Source organism: Dasypus novemcinctus, chromosome 31, assembly GCF_030445035.2.
Source record: "Dasypus novemcinctus isolate mDasNov1 chromosome 31, mDasNov1.1.hap2, whole genome shotgun sequence".
In the NCBI taxonomy this organism is placed as follows: Eukaryota; Metazoa; Chordata; class Mammalia; order Cingulata; family Dasypodidae; genus Dasypus; species Dasypus novemcinctus.
The window spans coordinates 29,924,045-29,933,736 of NC_080703.1; the positions used below are offsets into that span (position 1 = coordinate 29,924,045).

Below are 9,692 nucleotides of genomic sequence, written 5' to 3' on the forward strand. Positions count from 1 at the left end.
GACTTGGCTCCAAAAACATTATTCTCTCTTATTTCTCCTCCTACTTTACTGGTCATTTCTCAGATAGCCTTATCTCCTCAACTTCTAAATTTTGGAGAGTTCGAGAGCTCAGTTTTGGAGCTTTTTTCCTTCTTTATTTATGCTTGCTTCTTTTTTATTATTTATTTTATTTTTTTAAAAAGATACTTAGATTACATAAATGTTACATAAAAATATGTAGGGGTTCCCTTATACCCCACTCCCTACCCCTCCCACACTTTCCCACATTAACAACATCCTTTATTAGTGTGGTACATTTGTTATAATCGAACACATATTGAAGCATTGTCACTAAGTGTGGATTATAGTTTACATTGTAGTTTAAACTCTCTCCTGCACAATTCTGTAAGTTACAATAAGTTATAGAATGGCCTGTATATCTGTCATTACAACATCATTCAGGACAATTCCAATGTCCTAAAATGCCCTCATATTTTACCTATTTTTCCCTCTCCCTCCCTTCAGAAACTCTGGTGGCCACTGCTTCCACATCAATGATAAAAGTTCTTCCATTGCTAGACTAACAATAAGTAGAATAACAATAATTCTCTGCTAGTCCATCATTTATTCCTCAGTCCTGAGGATTCTGGGATAGTGATGTCCACTCCACCTCTAATTGAGAGGGGATTTAGATCCCATGTGGCAGAGAATGGGACTATCTTGCTTGCAGTTTTAGAATCTCTGTTCCTGGGAGTGGTTATCATCTCCTTATTAGTTTTCCTGGATGAGTCCAATGAACTGGAGAGTAGGTATTGCGACTCTGTTGAGATTCAGGGCCTGACTGGCATGAAAAGTCCAAAGATTTAAGTCTCTCGGACATAAACCTATCAACTCTAATACTAACTATAGGTCCAAATATAAGGGGCAGAAGAGTCATGTGTAGGAAAACCACAACTGAGTCCAAGTCTGTCACACTGGAGAGCATAAATTCCAAAGTAGGGCCCATTAGCAGGGTGCCAAACTCCTGAGCTGTCAGCCCTGCCTATAGTGTCTGGATGTCTCTAGAGCCCTCAGGAGCTGTAGCAGTTTGGTATTTATTTGTGAATTCCAAAAATAGATATTAGATTATGTTTGTAAATTGGCCTGTTTGCACATTAGATAGTATCAGATTCAAAGGTCTCACTTTTACTCAATTAAATAATGATTAAGGCTTTGATTGGGCCACATCAGTAGGACATTGAGTCCGTGCTCACCAACTACACGGCAGAGCAACAGAGTTAGTTGGAGTTTTGATGCTGGAGTTTTGAGCTGGACTGGGAAGGAAACTCACAGGAGAAGAACACAGAGGAATAGAGAGAGCTCCACAGACATGGCAGAGATCCTGGGAAGAGAGAGGAGCTGTTTGCCTGATAGTCTACAGCTGACCTTGTGGAGAGAGGCAAGCCTGAGCCTGGAGAGAATGAGCCCCATGGAGAGAGACAAAGCCCAGAGAGCATGATTGCATACAGCTGATATTGAAAGAAGCTGGGACCACAGATCCTTAAGAGGAAGAGGAAGGCTGAATGTCGGCAGCCATCTTGCTCCAACATGTGAAAATAGACTTTGGTGAGGGAAGTAACTTATGCTTTAAGACCTGGTAACTGTAAGCTTCTACCCCAAATAAATACCCTTTATAAAAGCCAATCAATTTCTGGTATTTTGCATCAGCACTCCTTTGGCTGACTAACACAGAATTTGGCACTGGAGAGTAGGGAAATGCTTTTACAATTACTAAAATGCTGGAAAAATTTTATAAATTGGTAAGGGGTATTTTTTTAGAGGAAGTGTGAGATGCTTGGTAGAAAAGACCTGCAGGGCTTTAAAGAGACTGTTGATAGTAATATGTACTCTACAGAGACTTCTTATGAGGCCTTAGAAGTAAATGATGAAACTATTATTGGAAACTGGAGGAAAGGCGACCCATGTTTTAAAGCCACAGAGAACTTAGCAAGATTGACTCCTGGTGTTTTATGGAAGGCAGAACTTGACAACAGTGAGCCTGGGCATTTAGCTGAAGAACATTCCATAGTAAACTCAGAGAATGCAGCTTGGCTTCTCCTTGCAGCTTATAACAATATGCTAGGCGAGAGAAATAAACTGAGGACTGAGTTGCTGGGCACAAAGAAAACGGAAACTCCATAAATTCCAAGCCTCTGGAAATCAAGCTCCCAGACAATAGTGCCCCATTTGAGGGCTTGCCTAAACTTGGAAATTGTAAATCAGGATTGAAAATCCAGTTATCTAGGAAAGACTTGGGGAAAGTCTTACTGTCTAATGGCTTGGGCCCCTGCTTCCTGCATGCAAAACCAATAAACTTTTTGAGAGAGCTCTATGAACAAAACCATTGCCAGCAGGGGCAAAAAAGGACATTGGCATGAGAGATGGAAGGGGAAACAGCTTTAAGTGGAAAATCATGGAAGTTGAGATCTGGAATTAAGACAACACCTTGAGTCAAGACAGAACCCCACCATGTGTACAGAGAGGGTGAGTTTACCCCAGCACTTGAAGACAGTGGATGTTCCAACCTATGTTCAGGGAGAGTTTTGCCACCCTTGGGTACAGAGACGGTGGAGCATATTCCTCAAGGATTAGGATGGTTAAGGCCAGCACCCCAAAAGTCTGACAGGGGTGTGTCTGTCCCCATGAATTAGGGAAGGTCAGGACATCAACTCATTGCTCTGAGAGGGTTGAGCCTGTATGTTGTCTTCACTCACTGTCCTAGGCGGGTTAAGACTCTAACCCAAAGATTGAGTAAAGTGTGACAATCACCCCAATGCTCTTGGAGAGTGAGGTCTGGAGTTTGGTCCCCACCCATTGGGCAAGCCTGTGAAAAAGGTGGGTCCTCATGAGGCCCCAGGGAAAAGAAACAATTACCTTAAGAATGATTCTCAGACTTTGAAATTGAATGGAGGATGTCTTGCAGGTTTACTGAACTGTAGAGGACCCATAACTCATGTGTTCCTCCCAATTTCTCCATATGGTAATGAAAATGTTTATCCTTTGTGTGTCCATTTGTGTATTGGAAGTAGATAAATGGTTTTGTAAGTTTCAGAGGTCTAGAGCCAGATGGGACTTTGCCCCAAGACAAACCTTATTTCTTTAAATTGATTGTGATGTGATTTTGTGCTTAGCATTGCTATCAACTTAAAGTTTTTTTTTAATATTGCAATATCTTTTTGGAATTCAGAGGGTGGAATATAACAGTTTGGTATTATTTATGAATTCCAAAAATAGATATTGGAATATGTTTGTAAACTGGCCTGTTTGCACATTAGATTTTATTAGATTCAGAGGTTTCACTTTTACTTGATTAAATAAAGATTAAGGCTTTGATTGGACCATGTAAGTAGGTAACTGCAAGTTTCTACCCCAAATAAATACCCTTTATAAAAGCCAACAGATTTCTGGTATTTTGTATCAGCAATATTTACTGTGGCAGTCAATGAGACCCTGCTAAGATATGCATAAACCTAACCTCTGGAATGACCTCCTGACTCACTCTGACTCTCTTCAAAGTCCTTTAACCATATAAACTCATTTGTCTGTATCTTTTCCCCATTTTGGTCAAGGTCTTATTTCAGTTGCATTGCTAATTGGTGCTTGGTAGTAATCCCTCAGTACCAGGGAGGCTCATCCCCAATAGCCATGTCCCACACTGAGGGGAAGGTGCATTTATATGCTGAGTTTGGCTTAGAGAGAGGCCACATTTGAGCAACAAAGAGGCTCTCAGGAGGTAACTCTTAGGCAACCTGTAATACTAGGCTAAGTTTCAATTTCAAAAGAAAAGGCTCATAAGTACAGTCATCAATATCAAAGGCCCATCAATGGTCCATCTGCCTTCATTAGTCACTGTCCCTATACTCAGGGGATTCTTGTTGTCCCATTAGAGAATGTGGCAGAGCCCCCCAGGATGGGAACTGGATATTCTTTCAGTTATTGTATGGATCTCTACCCAGTGTGACAATGCCCCATGAATACCTGAACTCTTTCATATGCCTATAAGTATGAAGCAGGCTAGTAAGATGAGGAATCAATAGACAGATCTGGAACCTGGCAAGAAGTCCGTGTGGATACCAATAACCCCAAGATAGCTGCTGGAAGACTCTCGTGAGAAATGTAATTCAGAACAAAACTTCCTCCAGAAGCCAGGAGAATTTGTGAATATTCTTCAGGGGCCTTATTATTGGGCCCTCCTGGGGGATTGATGGGTGGGGCAATCAATCAAAATAGCAAACAGCTGGGATTCCTCCCCTGCCATTAGCAATGAGGTGGAATAATTAATGTTTTAAAATTCAGGTGCAACGTTTGAACTCTCTGTCTTGCATTTGGACCCCTGTTCTTGCCTTCTGTGCCCTTCTCTCACCATGGACCCCCACATGGATCAACATGCAAGTAAAACCTGGACATTTATAACCAATAATGGGAAATTGTAGTCTGTAAATCAGCCTGCTTTATCACTTTTCAGCCCCTCCCTCTCTATCTGGGTCCCATGATCTGTTATTTTCTCCCATTTCGCTTCCCTCCCTACCTTAATAAATTACTAGCCTAACTCACCCATTGCGCTCTTGAAATTCATTTCTGCAGCATAGTCAAGAATCTAGACAAAATCCAGTTACAGGTGTGCCCCATGCATCTCCCCATCACTGACATACTGCACCAATGATCCTCCCTGCCACAGTTTTAACCTTTCTGTGATCCAAAACTTCTTAAAAAATGAAGCCAACAAAATAACCAAATAAAATTAATGAGAAAATGAAATAAGGATAGTTTTTAAAATGACAAATAAAATACAAAAAAAAAAGAACTTGAAATAATAAAAAATAATAAAATTAAATTAAAAAAATAAATTTTGGCATTATGTCTTTCATCACTGTAAGTCTATTGCCTTGTATGTACAGTGACATTTTCTTCCATTTATTCCCCCAGTGTCTTTTTTTTTTCATTTTATCTTCAAAGAAGCTTTAGGTTACAGAAAAGTCATGTAGAGAATATAGGGGATTCCAATAAACCCAACATCCTCCCTCTTTTTCCCTTTTCCCCATTAATAACATTTTACATGTGGGTGGTGCATTTGTTACAATTGATATAAAAATATTGAAGCATCGCTAGTAACCATGGTCAATGATCTACGTTATAGTTTACTTTTGGGCCATACACTTTACAAATTTTGACAGAATTTAACATGGCCTGCATCCATCATTGCAAGATCATGTAGAACAATTCTAACGCTCCCAAAATGCCCCACGTTCCATTTCTTCTATTCCTCCCTCCCCCTGCCCTCGGGACCTGCAGCAACCACCAAGCTTCACTCCCTGAAGAACAAGATTCATAGTTACTAGCAACAACATTGAGGGCTTAACACACTGGCCTCTCCTCCTCTATTAGGCACTGCCTATGCTCTTGAGAGACTCCTGCCCCTCTGTTTGAGAACATAGCAGGACTCCCCAGGATGGGAGTCCAACACCTTCCCGTTCATTGCGTGGGTCTCCACCCACTGAGACAATGCACTGTGACAGGATGAACACTCACATACTCCCTGGAAGCCAGCCCCAGGTGCGCCCTGTTCTGTATGCCACCCACACCCAACACCTTAAACCAGTAACCCTCCTCTGCCTTACCTGCCCCCCCAAAATTTCCCAACATTGTAGTTTCAACCACATACCCGACAATCCCGAGTTCATCTGCTCCTTTCCCCACCCTCCCCCCAGTTCCATGGACAGTGAAAACCCCCCACTTTCCCCCCCTCACAGGTCTGATATCACTCTGTCTTGTGGGCTTAAATATGACTTAGAGACCGATTATTCCCAAATTTCCAACCTTTATCTCTCTCAAACTTCAGATTTGAATGCCCAACTTGGCTGCCTACTCAATCTCAGTCTTCAGTTGGATATCAAATGGGCACTTCAAAATTAATGCTTAAAATTACAATCCTCTTGCAAAATCTCCTATCTTAATAAATGAAAATTCTATTTTTTCAGTTGCCCAGACCAAAAAAAAATTATCAATTTTGACCCTTCTCACACTCCCCATATACAATTCAATAGCAAGTCCTACTGAATCTATATTCAAAATGTGTACAAAAATCTGACACTTATCACTTCTACCACTACCACCCTAATCAACTGCTTTAAGCAATGATTACCCCTCACTTCGCTTATTGCAATTGTCTCCTCACCTTCTCTCTACTTGTACCCTTGCTGCTTCTATAATTTATTTTTCATTAAACAGCCAAAATAATCTTTTTAATAAGTATGACGGGTCATTCCAATTCTGTTTACAGCTCTACAAAAGCTTCTTTTCATACTTAGGTTAAAATTCAAAGTCCTTAAAATGGATTGTAATGGCCAACCTTGGTGGTTATCAAACTTGTTTTACTCAAAACTCCCTTTAAAAATGTATGCCATAAAGCTCCTTTAGTAATCTTAAATGAAATTAAACCCACTTTCAAACATAATTTCAAACAATAATCAATAATCCCCTAATCATAATAAAAGGAGAAATGAAGGAAACTAAAGCACCATGAAATAATATTTAAAATAGTAAACTATAATAAAATGATATATTTCAATATACAAAATTCAGGCATAATTATACCAGAAAATATAGAGCAAAAAAGGCACCCTTTGTGTCTATATGTACAATTCATCATAAATGCAACTGCTACAAAAGAAGATACATATAGGTATATTTATGAGTGACTCAAATATCACCAGAAGCTCTGCTGTTAATGACACGATTTTCTAAATTGATGAACAAGTCTGGGTAATGTTCTGATTACATACTCCAATTCATACAACAGTCTCATTCCTAGAAAATTTAAAGTTTATTAGCAATATGAAAAAACACATTGTGTCTAAATTGAAAAGTTAAATTTAAGATTCTCTATGAGTATTCAGCAAGATATTCTTTAATCCTGCAGGTCACAGGTAAAGAGAGCTTCACTTACAAATGCTACCTAACATTGGAAGAAGAAATAATGCCAATTCTACACAGTCTTTTCCAGAAAATAAGAGAGAAGGAAACACTTCCTAACTCATCTTATGAGGTCAGCATTATCATAATACCACAACCAGATGAAAACATTACAAGTAAAACAAACTACAGGCAACTATTCCCCATGAACATAGATTCTAAATCCCAACTAAATATTAACAAATCAAAACTAGAAAAATGTGGAAAGGATGCTATATCATGACCAAGTGGAGTTTATTCTAGGAACTCAAATCTGGCTTAACACTTGAAAATCAATCAATATAATCCATCATATTAGCAGAAGACCATAAGATCGTATAAACAGATGTAGAAAAATCATTTGGTAAAATTCAGTATCCATTCATGATTTTTTAAAAACCCTCCCAGCAAATTAAGAATAGAAGGGAGCTTTCTTAACACAATAAAGGGTATCTACAAAAGATTAGAGCAACATCATATGTAACGATGAACAACTAAATGCTTTATTTAAGATCTATTGATCAGAACAAGGCGAGCACATCCTCTTCCATCGTTCCTTGTTTTAGTTGTCTTTGAAATAAGACAAGAAAAAGAAATCAAATACTGACTGGAAAAATAAAACTCTCTCTAGTCACAGAAAATATGGTTGCATATATCAAAAATATCAAAGATCTCACATAGCAGCGTTGTGCACGTGGATCGCCGGGCTCAGGTTGGGGTAGCGATGGAAGCTTTGGATCGAATGATAAAGCCGAAAATGAAAAGGGCTAGAGATTTCTTGAGAAGAGAGAACTAAAAACTCAGCGAAAATATTAAAAATGCCATGCTGATTAAGGGGGAAATGCAAATGCAACAGTGACACAAGTACTTAGAGTTGTGTATGCTCTGAAGAAACCATATGGAGTTCTGTATAAAAAGAAAAATATTACAAGACCATTTGAGGATCAGACGTCGCTGGAATTCTTTTCAAAGAAGTCAGATTGTTCTCTATGCATGTTTGGCTCCATAATAAGAAGCAGCCACATGATCTAGTAATAGGTCATATGTATGACTACCATGTGCTGAATGTGATTGAATTAGGTATCGAGAAATTTATTTCTCTGAAAGATATTAAGAACAGTAAATGTCCTGAGGGAACGAAACCTATGTTAATATTTGCTGGTGAGGATTGTGATGTGACTGAAAACTATAGAAGACTGAAAAGTCTTCTTATTGATTCTTTGGAGGTCCCACAGTATCAAACATCTGCCTTGCTGGTTTGGAGTATGTTCTGCACGTCACTGCACTGAATGGGAAGATACACTTCCGAAGCTATAAGTTGCTGTTGAAGAAATCTTGTTGCAGAACACAACGAATTGAATTGGGAAGAGATGGGCCCCTCATTGGATCTGGTTTTGAGGAGGACACACCTGGCATCAGATGACCTTTATAAGTTATCAATGAAAATGCCCAAACCTCTCAAGCAAAAGAAGAAGAAAAATATCTCTCAGGACACTTTCGGTACAACGTATGGAAGGATTCATATAAAGAAGCAAGACCTAAGCAAACTACAAATCAGGAAAATGAAGGGTTTGAAAAAGCAAGCTGTAGAAAGAAGAACAGTAGGTCAGAAGAATAAATCAAAAGGAATTAAAACAATTTGATGGAAATTAACCAACAACAAAAAATATGAAAGAATCTATCACAAAACTCCTAGAACTACTGAGTCTAGCAAGGTCACAGAACCCAAGGTCAGTTACAAAAAATCAATTTTACTGTGATGTACTTGCAACAACTGACATTTGAAATAGAAAAGTTACAATAGCACCAGAAATAATGAAATGCTTAGGTATAAATGTAACAAAATATATGCAAGATCTGTGTGCTAAAAGCTATAAAAACTTTGAGAAAAAAAACCACCTAAGTAAATGGAGAAATAAACCATGTTCTTAGACTGATAGACTCAATATAGTTAAGATGTCATTTCTCTCCAAATTGACCCATAAATTCAATGCAACTCTAATCAAAATCCCACCAGGGTTCTTATAGATATTGACAAGTAATTTCTAAAAATTGGAGGGCACACACTACCCAACTTTTAAAGCTATAGTAAACTATAAAGCTATAGTAAATAAGACAAAGTAATATTGGTGAAAGAATAAAGACACAAATCAATGGTAGGAAAAAAGAATCCAAAAATAGACCCATATAAATATAATCAACTGAATTTTTTACAAAAGTGAAAGAACAACTCAATGGAGAATCTAATATTTTCAACAAATGATTCTGGAACAACTGTACATCCATATGCAAAAAAATCCTTAACACAAACCTCACACCTTGTAAGAAATTAATTCAAAATTGGTCATATACCTAATATAAAAGATATTATTAAAAAGATATAAAAGTTCTAGTAGGAAAAGGAGAAAATCTTCATGACCTCGGGTTTGACAGTTTTTAGTTATGAATCAAAGAACATAGTAATTAAAAGAAAAAAATTGATAAACTGGATTTTATCAAAATTGAAAATTTTTGTCCTATGAGACACAATTAAGGGAATGAAAATAACAGCCACACACTGAGAGAAAATATTTGCAGATCATATATCTGATAAAGGACTTGTACATAGAATATATTTTTAAAATTCTCATAACAATTTAAAAAAAAAACAAGGACAAATAATGAAATTTTTAAAATGGACAAAAGATCTGAATGGATATTACACCCAAGAAGATACACAAATG

At 37.9% G+C, this 9,692-nt stretch overlaps 1 pseudogene; it reads left to right on the top strand.

Moving 5' to 3' along the window:
• The first annotated feature begins 7,693 nt into the window (after positions 1-7,693).
• Positions 7,694-8,612, top strand: LOC101424586 (ribosome production factor 2 homolog pseudogene; annotated as a pseudogene).
• Positions 8,613-9,692: the final 1,080 nt, after the last annotated feature.